The sequence below is a fragment of the Anser anser genome (genome assembly GCF_964211835.1).
Source record: "Anser anser genome assembly, chromosome: 16".
Taxonomy (NCBI): domain Eukaryota; kingdom Metazoa; phylum Chordata; class Aves; order Anseriformes; family Anatidae; genus Anser; species Anser anser.
The window spans coordinates 2,782,193-2,804,608 of NC_139737.1; the positions used below are offsets into that span (position 1 = coordinate 2,782,193).

The following is a 22,416-nucleotide window of genomic DNA, read 5'->3' on the forward strand; positions in this document are numbered from 1 at the left end:
GTGTAATTTTGCAAACAGTTTCTTTAAGAGCTGGGCCTGAAGTGCCATCAGCGGCGTGTGTGAATGGAAAAAGAAACACCTCCACAAAAGAGGGGATTGTTCGCGGAGGACAATCCGAAGGGGGCCCACTAAGGCCTGTCCTTTACAATAACGACGGAGGGCGATGATTTGAATGCAGGGGGCCCTACTTTCGAATCTGGACAAAAACAAAATGGTAATAAGGGTTGAATCCCTCACTGGTCAAAGCAGTGGGCAGCAACTGGTCTCCTTAACTCCCCCCACCCCCTCCTTCCCCCGAAGCGGACCCCAAACGAGAGGAACTCTCCTCCTCTGTAACTTTATTTCCTCGATTAGCTCTACAAAAAAAAAAAAAAAATTAAATAAATAATCGCCCGGGCGGACTCGGGGGAAGTTTTTTTCGGGCGGTGTGAAGGGCGAGGAGGGCTCCTCTTCTGCAGGTGCCGTGGGGACGCGCCTGGCGGCGGGCAGGTAAGCGCCAGGGGGGGTGGGGGGGGGCTCCTCTTTTCCTACCATCCTCGGGGGCTTCCTAGGGCTTCCGAGGGCTGCCGAGGCAGGGGCTGGGAGGAATTGGGGTACGGTCCTTGCCGGGCAGGGGCTGGGCGCACGGTGGCTCCGCGGGGACGTTGCGGTGGTGGCCGTGGCCGCCCTGCCTGCAGACGTTGCCTCGTTTCGCGGGGTCACTTCGTCTGCTGGCACCGCTCGCAGCCTCCTCGCCGCCGAGCCAATTAAACCCGCGCGTTCGAGGGGGGCGCGGGGGGGAATTAATAATTACAGAGCGATGTTTAAATACCGCTCGCCGCTCCTTGGATGGGATTTCTGCGAAATGTTGGGAAAGGGGCTCTGCGAAACCGGGCGCAGGCTCTGGACGCACCGAGGGCTGCGGGAGGCGGGGGGGGGTCTGGCTGCTGACCGGCCTTGCCCACCGGGCGGAGGGCACGAAGGCTGTCCCCTCGCTGGGGACACCTCCGGCTGCTGCCACCCCCCAAGCCCCCCCTACACCCCATCCCTCCGGCTTTGCTCCCCGTGCAGCCCCCCAGCTCAGCCCAGCCAGGGCTGCTTACCCCATCCGCGGGGCGTACAGGAGCTGCCCCCCGGCACAGCACCCGCACCCCCATGGCCCTGTGCACCCTATTACCCCGCATGGACCCCGCAGCCCCCCGCTGCCCCCCACCTCCCGCTGGGGGCAGCCCCAGCCCGCTGGGAGCCCCCACGGGGGATGCAGAAAGGGGGCAGCCCCCCGCATACCCCGCTCCCACTCGTGCCACGCTGCCCCGCTCCCCAGGGACATGCTTTAACCCCACTCGCGTGGCGTTGCCGAACGCGCCGGGCTCCCCTTGTGCGTGGGTGTGATGGGTGCGTGCAAACGGGGTGGCACCTCCATCGACACAGCCCGGCCGCGCGCCCGCTTGTGCCCTGCCTGCCCGCGGTGCCCCGCGCGCTCCGGACCTTCCCAGCCGCGTCCGTACAGCCCGCGGGGTCCGCTCGCTCCGATGCGCGTGGAGCGTGCCTCCGCTTTCCGGAGACGTTTCGCAGAACGGATTTTGAGGCTGACATAGGTCCCGTGAGCAGCGAGGGCATCCCCGCTGCCGGCTGGCCGGCTGGCCACGTGCGCTCTGCACCCCGCCTGCGTGTCTCCGTGGCAGCCCCAGCTCCAGTTTTGGCCGGGTACCCCTTATTTTCCCCCCCGTGGGAGTTGAGCAGCGTTTGTGCTGGCTCCTTCCCCTGCTGCGGAGCCGTGAGCGACCCGGGGAGAGCCGGGCTCAGCCGGGCTGAGGCTGCGGCACCGCTCCGGCACCCGCTGCGGCCGGGCAGGGGCTGCCCGGTGCCCCCCAAACCCCCCCCCCCCCCCCCCAAGGTTTGTAACTTCAGCACATGTAAGCAGCCCTGTCCTTGCTGGGAAGACAGCATAGCATTGGGCAGTGCCACCAGGTATACCATAGCAAGTCCCTTTTCATGGAAAAAAATGCACAGAATCGCTTAGATTTTCACTATTAGGGGGTGTGCTTATCCTCAGCCTTCCCTAGGAAAGCAATCGGCCGTGTGGGTGCTTCGGGGAGATTGTTTTGCTCTAAGGAAAGGGGGAAAAAAAAAAGTGTTGTCATCATGCGTTTACCACCATCCTTTAAAAAATCAGCCTGTCTCTCTAAGGAAGGTCCCAGTGAAGGCAAAAGGCACCTTCCCGCCTGCCTCCTGCAGGCGCTCCGCTCACCAAGCCACCGCTGAAGGGACAAGCACGCGTTTTTGCGTGCTGGCTGTCACTGCCGTCCCCTTTCCCTCTTCCTTTATTTACCAGGAGTGCTTTGAGAAGGAAAAAAAGGTTTCCCTCCTCCCCTCACCCCGCGAGTTTCACCTCTCCTTAAATATTTGCCCTAAAAATATTGCTCTCTAATAGGGGAAGGAGCCTGTTTGCTTAAAGGAGGCTTTCCAAACAATTTCGGCAGCGTGTAAACAGCCAGGCAGCATCCGTGCCGGGTCCAGGCACCGCTCCGAGCCGCTGCCGCAGCCGCTGCGCCGCAGCATCCTCGGCGAGCCCCCCGTGCTGCGGCTTCAGCGGGGAGAGCCCGAGCGCAGGCACCCGCAAACAGCACTCGGGCAGACATCCCTGCCCTCGACTCCTCTGTGCCAAACGCGACAGTCAGCCGAAACGAAGGCACCTCGGAGCTCACTACGGGAGGGGGAAGCTGCTGCGTCTTTGCTGCTGCAGCATCGGATCCTTGCTTTCCGCAGCGGAGTTTTGGGGGGGGGGGGGGGATGCGTGCGCTCGGCGTGCGTCGCACCGACGCTTCGGCACGGCTCCGGCAGGCTACCCCAGAGCATCAGTCCCGTCCTTTGGGGATTCTGGTAGCGCTTTCAATCTCGGAGCCTTACTGCATGAAGTTTGGTGCGGTGGTTTCTAGAGGGGAGAGCGTGTTCGTGCACACGAGGCTGCTGGGGTAACGCCGCGTGAGCTGCGGTTGCGGGGTTCTGTCGGTCCTGCTCGCCCCCTGAAACGTGCTGATAGCTCGCTTTAACGCCGACATTTAAGGCGGGGGAATAACGCAAAATAATCCCTTGCACGGGGAGAATCGGTATAATGAAAAACGCAACCCCAAATATTCCTAGTTGAGACAAAACAAGAGCATACTCAACAACGTCTAGTTAAAAATAAAGAGGAAATCTGCTAATGCAATAACTGAGTTGCCGTTGTAGGCATCAAAGCACCCCGGTGCTTTGAGGTAACTTTATTTCCATCAGTCTTTTTAAAGAGCACAACATAAAAAAAAAAAAAATCCCTTACCATCCCGCCTCCCTGAAACCCTGCCATTTTCCTCATTAATTTTGTAATTAATCAGTTAAGAAGTTCTGACTTATTGGATTAAAGGGACGGGGAAATGCAATTCCGCCCAGCCTGGTTTTAATGCGCGGTTGTGAAATTGCTCTTTGGAGCCTCCTGCCCCAGCTCCGTGCCCACGCCGAGGTGAGCGGGCGGCGGGCACGGGAACCCCCCCGGGACCCTTACGGGGACCCACAGCCAGGAGGCGAAGGCATTTTCTCCCCATTTTACCACTCGAGAACATCAGGACTAGGGGGTCCGATGGGGTCTCCCACCCCTGGGGCTCCCCTTGCCTCCCTGGGGCTGCCCCCATCCCTTCCTGCTGCCTCGGGGCTCAAGGGGGATCCCCCCACCCGCTCCCACCGCCTGGTTCTCCCTGACTCAGGGCACGGCCAGTCTGCCAAAATAGAGGGCGAGGGCCCCCCCCCCGCTCCCTGAGAGCCCCCTCTGCCTGTCCCATCCCCTCCTGTCCTGTCCCCGGCTTGCAAAGCTCCCCTCCAGCTGGCGGTCACTGCCACCGCTCCCCGGCACTGGGCGGCTGCGGCCTGTGGATGGAGAAGGGCTGCAGCCCGGGACGGAGGCACCGCAGAGCCCACCCGCCCCCGGGCATCTGGGGACAGGAGGAGGGGAAGTGGCAGAGGGTGGGGTCTCGAGGGGACCCAGCTTCTCCCCGCCACCCATACAGAGGCACGAGGGCGCTGGCACCCCAGCGGCTTTTTCCTCCGGGTGAGCCCCGAGTGCCGGCCAGCTGCCGTGTCCCCAGCGTGGCAGCCCATGGCTCGGTGACCTGCTCCAAGCCCTCTCCTCAGAAGGCTCTCCACGTTTGTCCTTCCCCCGAGCCATGCACGTCCGCAGGACAGGCAGCGCCGTGCGGGGAGCAGCGCAGAGCCCGCCGCGGCCTTCCCCCGGGACGCAGCGTTGGGGAGGCAGGAAGCGAGTGAAACGGCACGAGCTGATTTTGTGCAACGCTCGCTTTGCAATTAGACACGTCCGATGGATTATTTTTCTACCTCTGCCTTTGATCTTTTGACAACTCGACAGCTCTCTAAATGCCGTTCCTCTATTTGCAGCCATTTTGCATTTCTGGTGCAATTAATGTGCAGCAGCGTTCCCTTCCCTTCTCCTTCTCCTTCCAGTTCTTCCCCGAACAAACGGGCACACTCTGTCTACACCGTCCCCGTAAGATTAATTTCTTCTTTCTCCTCGTGTCATCACTGACACACCAGAATTAAATAAAAGAAGGTATTTTGTTGGTCATTTGAGGACGTTCTGTAAACCCGGTGCCCTGAACCTACCGCTCAAGATCTGTTACTAATTTGTAAAACTGGCAAAACTTGCACACAGAAGTGGATGCTTCATGCTAATTATTTAGTAAAGATTTTTTTTTTTCAGTAGCACAGCAAATCTCTGGAGGTTCTGCATTTGGTTTGCACTTAAAGGGCTTGGTGTAAATGTAGGCAGCACATTAAAGCACATCTCAGAGGACGGGGAGCGCGATGGGGTCTGTCCCTCCCACCTCCGTGCCAGGTACCGGTGACCTTGGAGCAAACCAAGGCTCCTTCACGTGGCGTTGGGTGTTTGGGCGGTGCTGTTACTGCTCGTGGTTCAGCGTGGTGCCTCCGTGCACCCTTCTGTCCCCAGGCCCCTTGGTGTCGATGCGGTAAATGACGGCACCGGGCATGGAGCAGGGAGCATTTGCCCAGCTCTCAGGAGAAGAGCAAGCAGACCATCTAATTTCCCTTTCAACGACTCGTCTCAAGGCTTTTCTGTCGCTGGGTTCGTTTGCACCAGCGTGCACCCTCACCCCTTCCCTCCTCCCGTTGCCCCAAAGCCTCTGCCAAGGCACCCGGGGACATCCACGGCCCTGCCAGGCTTCCCAAAGCACCGCTCCCTTCTCCCTCCGAGGAGGATGAGCAGAGACCTCGCCCTGCTTCATTCCCTCCCTGCGTTCTCTTCCCATTGCCCCAATCTCTGCTCGTCCTTTCCTGTCCCCTGGCAGTCCCAGCCCTCCCTTGGCAAATCCCCCCCTGGGAGCAAGCAGTTCTCGGGGGCATGGAGGTGAAAATCCACCCGGAGACCTTAACACCCACTGTCTTGGCTATTTCTTCTCCCAACGATGCTCTACTCCGTAAGACACCGGAGGTAGAGACGGGCATGGCAAAGGCATTTTCTCGCTCAGGGTAAGTCCCTGTCCTGCTCCTCAGGACAGAGACTGTTTCATATGGTGCGTGTTTGCATAGACTCAGCGCAAGGCATGGGCCATGTGCTATTTCCCCCATATTTCCACTTTTCTGTCTCCTGCTGCGCCACGGTATCATCCGTACTAGGGACACATAGGTTTTTATATCCCTTTTTTTTCCTTCCCGTGCATGTCTGACTTGCTTTTGGGGGGTTATGGTTTTAGACTTATCGTTTATTATTCATAGCATTAATAATAGGTGTCAGCGTGCTATAGTAATTAAATAATTAAGAAACTCATTCCCGTTTGGTCAGCCAGAATGCCCCATATGGCAGAAATATGCTTTATAATGCAACGAACTAAATATGTACATAGCTGGGAACTAAATGTTAGGTTTAGCTACCCATAAAGTTAAATATGTGCATTTCGTACCCAGCCAGATCCTCCGCAGACTCATAAAGCAAGTGATACAGTGATCTGCTCTTAAGATGCTCTAAAAGCTCGGAGAAATTTGTTGAGTGCTCCTTCTGCAGGCTCTTGTTCCCGTGAATCGGCGCTGAGGTTCATTGTTTGCCTTCCCGTCCTCTGCTCTGGGCTTTTCCAAGCCTGGCGTCGCCTCCTGTTGGGAACTGGGCACCCATTCGCGATGCTGCTTTGTGGGAGACGCTGCTTTTTGGAAAAAGGATCGTTGCCCTCATGCTGCAAGAATTTTGGCATTGCCGAATGCTCCTCGTGCTGCCGTGACCCAGCCCGTCACCTCCACGGGGGTCACTCTGCCCAGGCACCCCCCCCGTGGCTCAGCACCTTCCGCTTTGGAAGCAGCTGAGCCCAGCCCTGGCTGAGAGCATCTCCCTGCTCACCCGTCCCTCCCTGGCTCCCCCCCGGGGAACAGCCGCGGTTTCACCGTGGCACAAGGAGTTCCCGAGGCTGGCAGCAGCGGAGGCCCTTCCTGCACGGAGTCACAGCCAATGCCCGGGGGATTTCTGCCCCTCGGATAAAGAGCGGAGGATGAAGGCCGTGCGAATAAAACCCAAGGTGCTGGAGGTCTGGTGGCTGTCTTCTGTGCCTCAGGGTCAGATGTAGCTGAGGAAGCCAGAGCTCTGCACCCCTGCGCGTCCCTGCTGCCCCTCTGAGGAAGAAGGGAGCGGAGCCGAATTCGTGGCCTCTTCAGTTTGCTCCTTTACCATCACCCGACGGTAGCAGGCCAGCACAAAGTTCATGATTTTATTGCCTGGTTTCATTCCCGGACTTCTTTCCGTCAGCCCCTGTTGCTCTCGGCGTGTATGGTCGCTTGCTTGTGCATCGGCAGAGCCAAATCCTGAGTGGTGCAGGGCTGGCCGTGACCGTCACTCACCCACTCGCCCTCAGCCCAACACGGTGGCCAGGTAAAACAGCAGCAATCGCTTCCCTGACCTCAGGGAAATTCAGCTCCTTCTGTAGTTACGGCACACCCAGGGACAAGATCCAAAACCCCATAAGTAAATGTAGATACCCTGGAAATCTGCAGGGCGAAACCAGAAGGTCCTGAGCAGGACACAAGTGGTGGAGGGCCAGGTATCCGTGCGGCTGATGCCTTCTTCCACGTCGATGACACAAACTCCTAAAAGGTCAAGCAATAGGTGATTGATTGGAGGCAAGGTAAATAGCAAAGGAAAATAAAAGTTCGATCACACAGAGGTGAGCTTATTTATTTCTTTATATTTTCTTTCTCTCTCCCCCTGTGCCTGAAGGACAAACTTTGGCCACGCACCGGAGTTTAGTACAGGTGGGCTGAAAGCCTGTGGAAGGGAACCGTGAAGCCACAAGAACAGAGCCAGCAACGTTTCGCCAAGTACTCTTTTGTTTAAAAAAGGGGGAGAGCGTTACTTTATTGCTTGTGATTTCAACAAACCTCATTTCTGTGCTTAAATATACAGACCCGGTGAGACGTCTGCGCCCAGGAAAGGTCAGGCTTGGAAGATTTTTCTAAATTCCTCGGTAGAAATTTGTGTGACCCGGTCCAGTAGTTTTAAAAGCCAGCAACAAGGAAATGAAAACAAACTGTTGATGTCCTAGAACACGTATATATAAGGGATCTGATGATATAGCTCCAAGGTCATAAATGCTTGGAATATTAAAATAAACAGCAGAGCTCTCGAGTTAATGAAAAGCCGGTTAGGCCAATAAAAATCTAAAAGAACACATATGAGCAAACATCCATCTTTTCAGCCCATCGAGTGAGTGCTGTTTACAGTTTTAACAGATTTTAGGGCCGCTCCCTGTTGGAGCGGGCAGTAAACAAGTGAATCAGACGGCCGCGGTCCAGGCTGGATTCCTAAGTCACGCAGAGCAGCGTCCAACAGCCCCGGCTAACCGCTGGGCGTCCTCGGGAAGGTGGAGGTGCTGGGAGTGCAGGGGGTGTGGGATGCACGGGGATTTGGTGTGTACGTGGCTCTATTCACACGCCTCGCACCCTCTGCGCAGCCCGAGCAAAGGGCTGGTTGCACACAAAGGAAATAACAGAGATATCACACAGAGAGCCCAGCACCAGCTCTGAAGGTAGAGCTCGAAATCCCCTCGGTGCGGTCAGTATCCAGCACCGGCTGGGGGCTGGAGCCTCCCTGCACGGCGTAGGTCCGAGCCCATGCGCTGAGATGGTCGCAGGCCGGTTAACATCATCCCCTGCCCCTTCTTTTATTTTGCTCCAGCAGAAGACATGCTCTGAGCACGTCTTTTATCCGACAAAGGGCTTGTGCCCAGGTTCAGTGTTCACCCCTGCGGTGTTTTGTCCATCTCGCCCGCTTCGTGCTCCACCCCGCGCCGACCTGCGAGCTGCCGAGAGCATTGAGTTTCACCCTGAGCATACATGGGGAAGGGAGGAAGGCTGCACTTTGCATTTTAAATCCCGAAAACATATTTTAAGGGCTCTGCTTCTGTCTGTTCTCCAGTTCTTGAGAAAAACTCAGCTAAGGAAAGATTTTGGTAGGAACCCAAAAGTGACATTCGCCTGCCTTTTCCAGGTAATGCATATGCATGCATGCAAAACTCAGGCATTGGTTGTTTCTGCCTCAGGATTAAAAGCTATGGCATGAACAGAAATAGAAGCCCATCTTTACAAAATTGCTTTTAAAAATCCCATATGCCGGTTGCATACCCGGCAAAGATGTAGAGCTCGGGTGGTGGTGAGGAGATGGGGCTGCCAGCCAGGAGCATGAGCAACCAGCTCGACTTCCCTTTGTCCTCGGGTCAGTTCTGATTTCCCATCCCTAGGAGCAGGGAGGTTAATCTTAGGTGTCTCTGGTGTCTCAGAATAATCCTCAACGGGGACAACTCTGACTAGGGGTTGACCCCAGGTTTGCCCCAGTGGCCTGAATTCCTACAAACGCCCCTTTATGTTTGGCGTCACAAGGAACAGCGGGAGAGCCCTCCAGACTGACCCTAAACCCAGGTTTAGGTTTAAAGGTGCGGACAGCCCATCAGCAGCAGGAATTGGGTCTGACAAAGACATGCAGGACAGTTTCTTGCGATAGAGAAGAAGTTCGGGCTGCTTTGGAAGAGCACTGCCCTACGACTGCCGTAAATTGGCCGCCACAGCACCGACTTGTGCTGGGAGGGAAGCAGCAGCTCAGAGCTGGCTGCTCTCGGCCCCGCTCCGAGCGACTTCTGGGGAGGACAAATCTCTTATCCTTTTAAAATAAACGAGAGAGCTTCACAACGCCGGGGCCGCTTAAATTTACAGCGAAATAACGCCGGGAAGCGATTCGCCTTCCGATTTGTATTCCCAGGCTTCTCCCCGTGGCGTGGCGCTGAGTCCGGCCCCGGCGAGGCTGAGCTCACGGCGAAAGCAGAAAACGAACACGGCGTCCAGAGCCGAGCACTCAGCCTTGCTTTGCCCAAAGCCTCAAGCTGTGCCTTCGGTGGGGTCGGGCCCTACGAGACCTCTCCCTTCGCTGCACGCCGGGGCTGGGGCTGGGCCGCTCCATCTGCCGCCGGGGACCCTTTGTTCGCCACAAAAGAGGAGCCGGGAGCGCCGCGAGCAGCGCTGCGCTGCAGGACGGTCGCAGCGGCTGAGGGGGTTCTCGTTTTTGGTCAAGTGCAATTGAAAAAATGCAATTGGAAAAAAAAAAACAAACCACCAACCACGAGGGCTAAACGAACCGCAGGAACCTCGTGGATGAAATACGGAAATAATTCGGGGGGAAGCAGGCAGAATTTGTAGTCGGGAGATGGGCGGTAGCTGGGTGGTTTGCTCTCGCCCTTGCCCGGATGGTGCTGCAGCATTTTGGGGCGTGTTTTCCCCTTTCAGGGCAGCAAGGAAAGAATTTCTGTCGGTTGTTTTGGGAGGTCTGGGGACTGCCATCTTCTTTGCCTTCAAAGATCCCATTGGAAATGACAGGAGCCTTCCCGATGATTTTCCTAGCCCTGCATTAATCTATCTGATTCGGTTTTGCTTGAATGAAAAACGAGGCGTTTCCTGCTTGTTTCTAGCAAACCTCTCCAGTCTGCCTTTGTAGCTATATTTTTGAAAAATCCGCTTTTAATCTGAGGAAACATTTCAGCGGGATGCTTTCACTATGGAAGTCTGCATTGCCTTTAAACGTGTTTGTAGGATTCTTAATAGCAGAAGTTTTTTATTTCCCCAAACTTTCACAATAATTAAAGCCAATCAGAGGACGCGGGACTGGGGAGGGGGAATCGCAAAGGTCCTCGGCGCGAACAATTTGAAGCAGGCTCGTGATGTGGTGAGGCCCTCAGCTCTCCGAGGTGCGGGCTGGAGCCTCCTTCCCCTGGGATCAGCCGGGGCGTCGCTGCTGCCTCGGTGGCGACGTGAGCCAGCGCCTCTCTGCCTCGCTTTTGAAGGCGGTTCGGAGGATGAATGCCCGGACCCAAATTGTGTGAAGCTGCACAGCCCTGGAAAAATTAGGAATGACGTTAGCAGCAGCTAAGAGAGTGAGCACCTGTCTGTGATCCTCCGGCGAAAGCCAGGTGCGGGGAGCACAAATGGGACCGCGCAGAAAGTGAGCAGGAGGCTGCGGCGTTTTCTCTATATTTATGTTTTCACACTCGGAGATCTAAAATGGTTTGAAGTTTTTCCTGTAAATTGTGGGCAGGCTCAAAGGATCCCGAGGCTCCAGCAGAAGGTGGTCCTTTCCTTGGGGTAGATCGAGGGGCAAACAGAGAGCAGTGGCTCAGGAAGTTTCACAGCATGAAAGCCTGAAAGGAAGATGCACGTGAAAAAGGCTTTGCACTCTCTTCCCTCTCTCCTTCCTTTCACTGGGATGATTTCTATTTTATTTGTGGATGTTGAAGAAAATAGCTTACTATTTTTCTCGAGCAAAAAAATAAACAAACAGAAATTAGAGCTGATTTGAGCTAAGAAATCAACATTTGAAAACTCAGCTGAACTTGCCCATTCCCCCTCCTGTTATTCTGCATAAGCTGGATCCATTTTTCCCCCTGAAATCAGCTGTGAAGGAGAACTTCCACTGATTTCAATGGGAACAAGCTAGAACACGTTATATTTAAATATCTGAATCCTCAGCTGTGCTACCAAGGCATGTCAATCTGTCTTAATACTTTATTTCAGGTTATTATATTAACAAAACTCAATGACATGCTGTAACAAAATTGCATTACATGCTATCTCTGTGTTTTGAGCTATCGTACTCTGTCTGCACTGGCATTCCTTCTCCGTAAGTGAATGATTGTATGTGATCTATTTGTCTAACCCCATTTTGAATACGTTACAGTTTTTATCCTTAAAGGGGAAAAAAAAAAAACAACACAACCTGGAACACCAAAAACAAACACGTTTCTTAGTGCATGAATCCAGATTCCCTCAGATTTGTCCTCAAATCATGCAGAGAGAAAGAGCAAACGCTCTTGGGTTGGATATAGGCTGCCAGACGTGACAGCACACAGCACCAAGGGATGGTTCAGCCAAAAGGGAGCCCAAATTAGTGACCGATATTAGGAATAAGCCGGTCATGCAGCACAAACATGATCCTGTAATTACATCCCTTCCTGCTTCGGGCGCGATTGATGCACAGTGTGTACATGGAGGCACACAAAGCAAAACAGCCTCGCTCGCAGAGTTAACTTTGTAAATCTAGCTGTGGTGGAGCACTGAACACGCAGGCTGCGGTCCGTGGGGCAGCAGCGGCTCTTCGTAGCGCTGGGGTGCCCGAGTGGGACGCCCGCGCGGCTGCAAGGAGGGCAAAGCCGCCAAGGGAACAAATAAAAACCCTGCCCAAGTGCGGAGCTTGATCCCTCCGTTATTTAGAGACAGGGGCTCGGCTTCCAGCGCCGGAGCTGCTCCGACGCCGGGCATCTGCTGAGTCAGGTCCTGCGGCACGCCCGGCCCACGGCACGCTGCAGCTGCTGCCAAAAATGCATCGGAACCGTTCGGGGCATGGGGGCACGGTCTGCAGTGACGGGACCGGGGCCGCCGGCTGCGTATCGGGGCGCGGGGGCTCTGCTGCGCGGAGCCTTTTTCTTCTCCACCGGATGACTTAACCCTTCCAGCTTCCTGACAGCTGAATAAATAGGCAAATGAAGCGGGGCTTAATCCAGTGTCCACCCCCCCCCCCCCCCCCCCCCCCCCAGGAAAGGCCCTGTATTAAAGAACTTAAGGAACTAATTGCTTCTGTAGTGTTATTGCTGCCCTGCGACTGCTGACGGGCTCCCGGAGGTTTGCGCTCAGCCTCGGCTCCTGATTTTGTTAGCATTTGCTATATTTCCATATTAAAACAGCCAGGCTGGAGGGGGGGGGGGAAATGGAAAAAGAAAAGGAAAAGAAAAAGAGCGACTCATTAAAACCGCATCATGTCACCCGGCTGAACTTCCCATCCCTCCACCTCGCCCTTCAATCAGCGGCAGGGATAACAATTAGATGCGGGAGCTACGCCGAACGGGCGGCGGGCAGGCAGCTCTGCCCAAAGCAGCCGAGCCCCAGCTCAGCCGCTGCACGTGGGTAACTGATGAGGCTCGGACTGCCAAATAAAGCTCTCCTAGCAGGGCAGGAATTGTGGGGCTGTGCCCCTTCTGTTTTTCTGGTTCTGATTTTTTTTTTTTGGTGCCTTCCCACCTAGCACGGCTGCATCAGCGAGTGGCGCATCCCAAACCTGCTGCTATCCCTTCCCCTTGGTCCTGGCACATCCCAAACCCGCTGCTATCCATGCCCCTTGGCCCCGGCACATCCCAGCCCCGCTGCCATCCCTGTCCCTTGGTCCTGGCACATCCCAGCCCCGCTGCCATCCCTGCCCCTTGGTCCTGGCACGTCCCGGCCCCGCTGCCGTCCCTGCCCCTTCGGGCCACCGAGGAGGGGCTCCCGGCCAGGGCGGCAGCAACGCTCGGCTTCACTCAGCCAGAAAATTTGGTATTAGGACTGGGAGAAAAGGTCACCTTGGAGGATCAGAGATGGAGAGTTAAAAGAAAGGGGATGGGAGTGGGAGAGAGGGAGGAGGAATGGGGGGAGGCTGCGAAGGGAAGGGGGAAGGGGACGTAGGATTTCTAAGCAGGCCTGACCCGGGAGGATAAAATATCCTGTTTTCATTGGTTCAAATGAACCATTAGGGAGAGAGTAATTTGTTGACCTTTTTGCTGCCTTATCATGAGATGAACAGCCTTAACATGGGCTTCACGTTTGCCTTAACCCTACCGTAAATCATAGAAGAATCGATTTTTTTTTCCCCCAAATAAATAACTAAATAAAAACCAGCCTGTGTTTGGAGATGATTTAGCAGAGCAAGCCCAGGTAGGTATGCACATTGGTTAGACTCTGCAGATGGCATCCGCCGCCTTTCTTATTTGCTTTTGTTCCCTTTTGGGCAAGCGAGGGGGAAGTGGGGCGTGCAAAGGCTCCGTTTCCTTCGGGAATTAAAAGCGGAGGGCAGTGATTTTCCTCTTATTTCCATCAGGCCGGGTCGGCAGCAGGTCCAGTGGGGTCAGTTCACATTCCCCTAAAGCCCATCTCCTTCCCTGGCTCCCGCAGACAGTCTAGCATGATTTTGGCCTAAGAAAGGCCAAGTCCTCCGGGCTCCTTCATCCCTCCCTGGCCCACCTCTGCTCCGGGGAAGGCAGCAGCAGGAGCAAAGCCCTGCCCGAGCGTTCCCTTCGGTGCCTGGTGCTTTGGAGCAGGTTGGTGCTGCAGTGAAATTCACACCTGGGGAGGCCTGCACGCTCAACAGCACCCAGAGAAATGCCCAATATATTGCAGTAGAGCCAAGCATTGTCAGGAAAAAAGCTTTCCCTATGCACAGGTTGGGTTGGAAAGATCTGTCCGAGGGCTTCTTGTGTTTGTAGTCATGGGTGAGGTGGGATCCTGCCAGACAATTCCTGTGCTTCGAGGAAATTCAGGCTCAGCCTCAGTCCTTAGCCTCAGCTCACGTCCAGCTGGGCAGTTCAATGGCTCCGATCTGCCCGTAGAGTTTTGTTCAACTTCCCTGGCCGTATTTTGCTGTCTCTCCCTGGCACACCACAGAAAAACGTGACACACGCTGCAAAAATTGACCAACTCCAACTAGAAAATGACTTTAAATTGTAGCGCAGCTGGGATTTTTCACTTTGCAACACAGGTATGTTTTGTGCTTCCATCGAGTCCCTCATTGTGGGAAATCTAGATATGGAGCAGAAGCATCTGGCCTTCAAAGAACTCCCAAATTGCCACGGGATGTTATGATAAAGCCACCTTTATGTGACTGATCTCTTCCATTTGTCCTTTGCTCTCCAGGTAACAGCTTGGAAAATGTCACCTTTCCGTAGGTACAGAGAATGCTGTTCTGTGTAGGGCTTCTGGTGGGGGCTTTTATTATAATCGCCCTACACGAGATGCAGATCTCTAAGTAGCCAGCAAATCCTTGTCGAACGAACCCAAATCGGGGAGGTCAAATGTTCTCGTGGAGGAGGAGAGATAAAGACGACTTCTGCGCCTCTTCTTGAATACAGCATCTTGTGCGATTGTTCGGGAAGATATTTAACATGACTTCTAGCGGCAGGCTGGGTAACAATATACCCGCGTGTGCCAGGCTAAAAATAAGCGCCGGAGCTGCGTTGGTACTACGCTGTGAAGTATGGGATCGCTGGGAGAGGTTTCAGACTCACTCTCTTGTTTTATGTCTCGCATTAATTACACTTTTCCTACAACTCTCTAACATATTGGATGTCAGGTTTTCTTCCTCGGTTGCATGTTCACCTCGGTGTTTGGAAGGTCTTGCTGGATTTTCAGCGTCAGCGCCGCTATTACGAAGGGGGATTTTTTTTACATTAAGTGTTTAAAGGAGTTACCATCATGACAAATTATAAACCAAAGAATAAATATACAGAAAAGGGTTTCATAAGACCCAACGGCAATGCTGTATATTCCGTAATTTAGGCAAAACCGGTAAAAAATCGTTTATAGAGCTTTATTTTAAAGTTGCTCCAATGCAGTGCTTGAAAAATAAACGCTACAACGTGCTGCTGTATGGAAGTAAAAATGTATTAGTTAATCCAGCTTCTAAACCGGAGTGTAATTTCCTTACGGAACGTGAAGGAAACGTGTGTTTAAAGTGGGAAAAAAAAAAAAGAAAACCCAGAGGAAATTAGGGGGAGAAAAATCCCTTCTAACAAGCTTTGCTTTCTGTTTGGTTTTTAAGCTGACAGAGTCCTTGTATCAGACTTCAAAGTGAGCGTGTGCGTGCGTGTGTGCGTGCGAGGTACGTGCGTTAACGAAATCCTGCTCGGGCATCACCCGAAACATCGGTTTGTAGGAATCGCTGTGTTTCTCCCCATTTTTCAGCCTGGAAGCCTCACCTACCCTAACTGACCCCCCCAGAACCGGGCACTGAGCTGGACTTGCACCCACAGCAGCACCTTCTGCTGCCCCCCTCTAGCCCCGCAAGCCCCCCAGCTGGGGCGGTGGTTTGGGGATGTTCCTTGTGGGTTATTCCCTGCTGGGAGCCAGCAAACCTGACACGTCTGCTGGTGCTGGCGGGGCTGCGGAGCGCTTCTGGGGTGAAACCTGTGCCTTTCTGATACCTCGGGGGAGCTTTCAGCCCTCCTCACGCAGCCCTGGTACCCCAGGACGCTGGCTAAGGGGCAGGGACAGCCAGGGCTCAAGCTGCTGCTGGGGTACGAGCCAGCAAAGGTACCCAAACCCCCTAGGCTGTAGGATCAAGGTTCTGGCCAAGTTTCTGCTAGCAATGAAAATGTGGTCGGAGGGACTCAGGAGCTGTACAAATCTGGGGTAGGGTGGGGAGGAGAAGCTGCAGCTCCTGGGTCCCAGGACATTGCCCACCCATGGTCTCCATAACGTACCAGTACAGAGGATTTCCTCTCCAGACAGTTGTAAAATTCACTATTGAGAATTTTTTATTAAGCACCTTGAAATTTATGTAGCAAATACCCATTGCTAGCAGTGAAAAGGAAGCGAGACACCTTGCACGTGTGGCCACTGGCGGCCTGGGAGCAGCGGTGGAGGAGAGGAGGTGATGCTGATGACAGAACTGAGGCATCGGTGGCGGGGACATGGGGTAAAATCCCCAGTTAGGATTTTGTGATCCCTCCCGGGCTCACCTCGGCTGCTGCTCCTCAGGCACCGGCCAGGGGCAGCCCCTGGCTGCTGGAAACCGTGCCAAAAAAATCCCAGGTCTCACAAAACCCAAGAGGGCTGGGGGCATCCACCACCCCTTTCCCGCTCCCTCCGTTATCTGCCCACGGAAGATGCTCGGGGGTGGCTGGCAGAAGCTATATTTCGATAACAAGAACGAAACGAACATGTGTACACAGTTGTTTTCCCTGCCTGGGGTCCGTGTAGTTCTTCTGGAAGGTTAAAAAATGGTATGCAAATCCTCTTAAATGGCCGTGTTTACACCAGAGCTTAGTGGCTCCAGCCATGTCCTCTACTTTTAACTCCCGAAGTTTTAGTGCAAAAAGAATTTGCTTCCCCACGCTCTTTAGAGCTCTCCCAGGTTTTGTTCTCGCTTTCCTTCAGCGGTCTGCTCTTGTGAACGTAAAGGACATCACCGGAGGAAAAAAAATAAAATAAAAAATTTGCCTATTGAAAAAAAAAAAAAAAGAAAGGGAAAGAAAAAAAGATGTTTTGCTTAAAGACAGGAGGCTACTGTAGTGTAAAATGAATGATTAATAAGGATGAGAAAAACCTAGTTCAACAGGGCAAATGCTCAATAACAGCTCGTTTAATCACTGGCAGATTAGCTGGAAATGCAAAGTGCCTGCTGCAGCGCTGTGCTAACTGCTCTGGGAAGTGTTGGCTATCCCTTTAATGACAGCATAACCTTTCATTGTGCATTTATTTTAAAAAAGCCCGGCCTTAACTATCTGAGCGTTTGATTTCTTTCTTTCTCCTCCTTTTTTATTTTTTTTATTTTTATTTTTTTGTCTTCTCCTGCCCTCGATGAGTTTTCCGACGCGGGGACAGGCTGTGAGTCGTGTCACCTCTGCAAATATCGCCGGGCTGGAGCCGTGTCTTTGGGGGAGAATCCGATTTCAGAAGGTACAGGCTCTGGCAACCACTGACTTCTCTCTCTTGATTTCATTTTCTGGCAGCATCGATGCTGTCCTTGCGTAATTGTCCTTACGAGAACCAAGTACACCAAAGCAAGTGCATTTATTTGCCACCACGAGGAGAGCTATCTCGCTTGGAGAGAGGCATTGATGGAGGATGCTCCCTTGATCGATATATTCATTATAAACAGAGGACCGGATTCATTAAGGGCGCCTTTAAAAAAATGTAGTTATTTCTCTTGCTAATTGTCCAAGGGATCACTGGCTGTATGCAGATTGTCTCTCCTGTTTGTGCCGAGGAGGGAGGCAGCAGCCGCGCTGGCGGGCAGCGGGGGGACGGAGGCAGGGGCAGGCAGGAGCCCCCCTCGCTGCCCTCCACGAGCGGGTCCCCGCGCCCCCAGCACCCCCCCGGCTGCCCACGTGCACGCGAGTTTTGTCATTACAGGACAAGCGAGAGGCGATTTCCTTGATAACCCATTAATTGTGGAGTTTCTGCTCAAACCCACAACACAAAGCGAAACGGGGTTTGAAAAAGGGCTGAGAGAGCAGTGGCGGGAAATGTAAACCCCAGCCCACAGTAAGGGTCAGAATCTTTCCCCTTCGCGCTCATATTTTTGTTAGCTGGCATCACCGCTCAGTGTTCTCAGGTAGCGGGGCTGTTTATCGAGGAAGCGCACTTCTCAGCCGTGCCCATCAGTCTGTCCCTCCCGGCACACGTTTGATGCCTTCTGCCACGGCGCAATTCTGCGCACCACCTCTCACGTCGCCGGAGAGACGGAAACAAAGTCGCGTGCGCAGGAATTGGGTCGTTTGAGCTGGTTTTAAGCTCATTTCAATTAGCTCGGTGAACTGCGGGCGATAAGCTGCCCCTGTCTGGAGTCACCCTTGCTGCTAGGAAGGGATGCGGGACGCACGAAGTCCGCCAGAGCTTCAGCTGTACCCCAATAACCGTACGGCGGTGAGAGGCTGGTAATGCACACTGTCATTATCTTTAGCACCTTATATATATATTTGGCTTTCGTGGCAGAAACGTTCCCGTGGCTGTTGTAAGCGAGGCATCACCTGAGTAACAGATTTTCTGACGCTTCCTCTTGCTTCTCGAATTCGGAGCGCGAGGTGCGAGCGCGCTGGGCTCCGGGAGGCGCTGGGAAGGCTGCGGGGGGCACGGGAGAATCGCAGCAGCTATCAGGAGGTCTCACAGGCACCGGGAGCTTTGGTCTTCCCCACTTGCAGGTGGGACAGCATCACAAAGTCAGCTCGTAGATGCGTGGCAGCGCTGGTCCCCGGCAGGACAAGGCTTTCCAAAGCAGGTGGTGGCCCTCAGAGCACACGTACGTGGTCTGCAGCCTCCTGGATCTGCAGAAGCCATCAAACCAGCTCCTCAGTGGTGCAATTCTTTTTTTATTATTATTATTATTTTTTTTTCTGGCACAACTCTTTTTTTTTTCCCTTAATTTGAAAGGGGGTGTGAAAATCGGGGTCCATGCTCTTTGCTCCCCTGGGCTGCCCTTTGTTCCAGCGGGAGGTGTCACAGACACGTGGCTTTGGTGGCCTTGTGCAAGAAGTAGCAGCAGGGCTGTCAGGAGCAGGAGGCAAGGAGCACCGCTGGGCACGAGGACACGCAGCTTCAGGTTCCCCCTGGCTGATGGCTCTCTGTGGGGAACGTACAGAAACTACAAAAAAAAAAAAAAAAGCCTAGGGATGATGCCGTTGAGTTTTTGATGCACATTTACTGAGCTTCTTGCTGGGCACACAGACCTCATTGCCCCTTTTTCTAGCATCTGTGCGTGCTTTCGGTGCTCCTCCGCTACCAGAGCTGTGCTGTTAACTGCTGGCTCTGCCCTGGCGAGGAGCGGGGGGAGCGATCGATAACCGATGCGTGTTTCATAAACCCTTAGCCAAGGTCAGCAAACAAACCCGGGGACGGACACACGGTACCCTCCTGCTGAGTCCCGGGGCCTCAGGGGGATACTCGTTGCTGTTGGGGTGCAGGTGGTATTTCTGCTTCTCTGTTTTAATTCAGTTGCTCCCTGAAGAATCCTTATGGGCTTTGGAGCCCTTCTGGCCGCACCTTTTATCAGCTCACACTATCCATCTGTGGCACCGTGCTGGCCTTTCGCATGACCTTGATCTTGCCCTACCACTAATCTGTGCAGGCAATTCCAGCCCCGCAGCCATTTAACCCTTCGGCATTGGGGAGGTGATCGTGCTTGCACCACAACGGGAGCAGAAAACCAGCAGCACGAGCAGCTCCTGCTGCTACAGGGATGTCCATGGCAGAGGGAGGCAGGTGGGCACGTTTAACTAATGAATTTCGGCGGAGCCTTTCAGCCAGGCATCGGGAACCAACGCTGGAGGTCATCTGAGATGCGTGGCTGTGGTGCTGGGTGCCTTATACAGGTGGGGCCATTCAAGCTAAAGTGATGCAGCCAAGTTTATAAAGTCCCTAAGAGGAGCTGCTGGTCCTTGAGCCACCCAGGTCTTTGTGCCCCTGAAGCTAAAAGGTAACAGTTCTGACTTCAATTCTTTTTTTTTTTTATCCTAAATTTTTGTTTAGAGGAATTGCTCGTTGGGCTAATTCAGCAGGTGCTGGAGCAGCCAAAGCGTGGATTGCGTAGCTGGATCAGTTTGGTTATTTGAGAAACTGCCACCCTAAATAAGAGATCACCACCGCGCGCTGGTGATTAGGCCCTCGTGCCGCTCTGCTCAGATTAAAAGCCCTGTTTCTCTCCCTGTCAAACACTGTAAGGAAGGAACTTCATCTCTGTAAACCAGCCAGTTTAAGTATTTGAACACTAAGTGGAAGTTTCTGGTGATCAAAGTAATTTCCTTGAATAATGTATTCATACATAAACCTGAAAGAAATGTCATAATTGCAATAAGGTGTCTCTGGGGAGTTTGGTTATCATGATATAATCACATCCCTGGAGAGCGAGAGGCACGAGGCATAGCCTTGTGCTTAATAACACCCCAAGGGTGTGATTATCTCATAGCAATCGCACCCTCATTGTGCCATGTGGCCTCGAGAGCTGCAACGGGGACGGAAATGCACAAAATTTCAGTAGAGACAACAAAAACATGGAAACCTTGGCTATTTGGACACAAGTTTCTGCATTTCTTTTTTTTTTTTTTAGATGAAAAAAAGCTAGGAGCAGCATGACAAACAGCAGAGAGTGAAGCTGTTTTCTTGCAGAGCAAGGAAGAATGGGCTGCAGTATCTGTCCTCAGCCATCTGCTGCGCCTTGTCCTGCCTTCCCTTTATTTTTTTTTTTCTTTTTAATCCACCGAGTTGAATTAATGTGGTAGGGCTCGTTCTGACGCGGCGCGGATCTGACAGTGCGTTGGCAAAGTGGCACGCTGCCTGCGGTACCTGGGCACGGGAGGCAGATTGCTTCCTCGCGGGGAGGATGGGAGCAGAGCAGCTCCCTGCCACCCAGCCTCTCCCAGCCTCCTTCCTCCCAGAAGGGAGGGTGCAAGCCTCGTGCTTCGGTGGGAGAGAAAATGGGATGCTGCTTTAGATCCTATTTTAAATCCAGATTTAGGACCCTGCTGTCCCTGGAGGATGCCCTGAAGGCAGGGACCTCGCTGCTTGGTGTGGTTCTGCTGGAGCATCTCACAGAGAGAGGAGAGGTTTCCTTACAACAGCCATGCCTTAAAGTTGCATTATTTTTTGTGCGGTCACTGTTGGTTTCCACGGGGCTGGGGTGCAAAGGGACGATGCCAATGGGGTTTCAGCTCCTTGCCCTGCTGTTGCTCCCTGTTTGCACACGTGGTGTGGGGGACAGTTGGGTGCAATATTAAAGGAGGATCACCGAACTTTGGCTGCGTTGAACAGCGAGGGCAAGAGGAGAAAGTAATGAATTCCCTGCTCAGCCCTGCCCTGTGGCTTCGGAGGGAGTCTGCTCATGCAGCTCCTGGGCGTGATTCCTGGGATCTGCTCCCGCATCTTGCCCTGGGGCTGAGCTGTGTCCCCCAGCACAGGGGGCAGCAGTGAAAGTGGAGAAATTAGGGTTAGGTGCTGCCCCTAATGCTCAGGCACCATCCATCCGAAATGGATGGCCCCCATGGGCCTGCTGCTCTAGGGTTTGATTAGAGGCATGTATATTCACTAGGGAGAGGCAACATCTAGCTTGCCTTTTTTTGTCTCTTTGATTAAAAAAGAGCCACAACTTGACTTTTTTTGGATAACGTAGGGGTAAAGCAGTCACCCAGAAAACGGGGGCTTATAGCTTTCCTCCCCAGCTCAACGTGCTAAACCTTTGTGTGCACGGAAGAGGCACCTCCTATGTTCACAGCGTGCTGCAGGAAATATATCATGTTTATAGCTGTAAAAAAAAAAGGCTGTTTAAATCTAGTGTCTGCTCTCCAAGGTTTGCAAAATCAGACTTCTTTGGGAGGCAAATTGTTAATATTTTAATGAAAGCTGGGTGGTCGTTATGTAAGTGTGGGGAAAAAATGATATTTTATCATGTTCTTTGTGGTTTGCGATGAGTTGCATGTATGGCTGGGAGGATAAGGACCAAAATTCCAGCCGAGCCCCCGTGAAGCAGTTTCAGGCTATTCTGACTGTGGTCTAGCAAAATCCCGATTGCTTTGTCGCACAGACCCTCCCTGCCGTAGTGCCCCCCATCATGGCTTTCTTCAGCTCTCAACGGCTGCAGCGGATGAGGCAGGTGAGCAGGCAGAGATGGCATCTCCCTTCTGAACGGTTGCTTCTGCAGCTTGCCTCCTCAGGACCCTTTTCTAGAGACTTTTAATTTGGCTTCGGGAAAAACACTCCGCGAGCATGTCCAGAGAAAAATCCTGGAGATGAGACTAAAACAAATTTGGGAGGTTGGGTGCTCATTGCCTAGGCTGCTGATTAGATTTCTACAATGCTTTCTTAAATCCAGCAGCCCCCAAGGTGCAACTAGCATGCTTTATGTTTTTATGGAGTCTCGGCAATTTCCACAAATTGAAAAATTATTTTAAGCTCTCAGAACACGCTGGGATGATGAAATGAGTAAATTCTGTGCATTTCTGATGGCGCTTTTTCATTCTTGCACATGGTAGGCTTATTTTTGTTTACTGTTAGCTGATGTCAATGAGCTCCGAGATGGGTTGTTCATTGTTAAAATAACAAAAAGTATATTTGATCTGAGGGGAAAATGCCGGTGAATGCAGATCTAGTACGCAGGAAGGCAGGGGAGCAGCCGGTCAGGCTGACCGCTCTCGACAATGTCTCTTTAAGAAAGCTCTGTACTCTCTTGCAATATTAAAGTTGCTAAGGTAACTGTGCATTTTTTTAGAGCACAGCAAAGTAAATAGGTACATGACCTGTATAAATTCTCAGTGCATAAATTACTACAGCCCTCAAGCTAGAGTAACTTATACACTTCCTTATTTCCAAACGACGTTTTGGCTTCTCTGCATGTCTAAT

At 53.1% G+C, this 22,416-nt stretch overlaps 1 protein-coding gene and 1 long non-coding RNA gene across 8 annotated transcripts in view; one reads left to right on the forward strand and one right to left on the reverse strand.

Annotated features, from left to right (window-relative positions):
• The first annotated feature begins 369 nt into the window (after positions 1 to 369).
• The window catches only part of LOC310882826 (uncharacterized protein), a 172,526-nt gene continuing 150,479 nt past the window's right edge, over positions 370 to 22,416 (forward strand). For 6 of the 7 annotated variants that reach the window (XR_014573152.1, XR_014573153.1, XR_014573154.1 and 3 more), the window contains exon 1: positions 370 to 489. The gene's annotated coding sequence lies outside the window, so the exon portion shown is untranslated. Of the gene's footprint in view, positions 490 to 19,383; positions 19,502 to 22,416 lie in introns of those variants that run through there. The other variant, XR_014573158.1, reaches the window with a different exon arrangement.
• LOC310882676 lies at positions 18,448 to 19,294 on the reverse strand. The gene is made up of 2 exons (XR_014573077.1): positions 18,756 to 19,294; positions 18,448 to 18,670 (listed from the first exon to the last, which is right to left on the reverse strand). It is a non-coding gene; the product is annotated as an uncharacterized lncRNA (long non-coding RNA).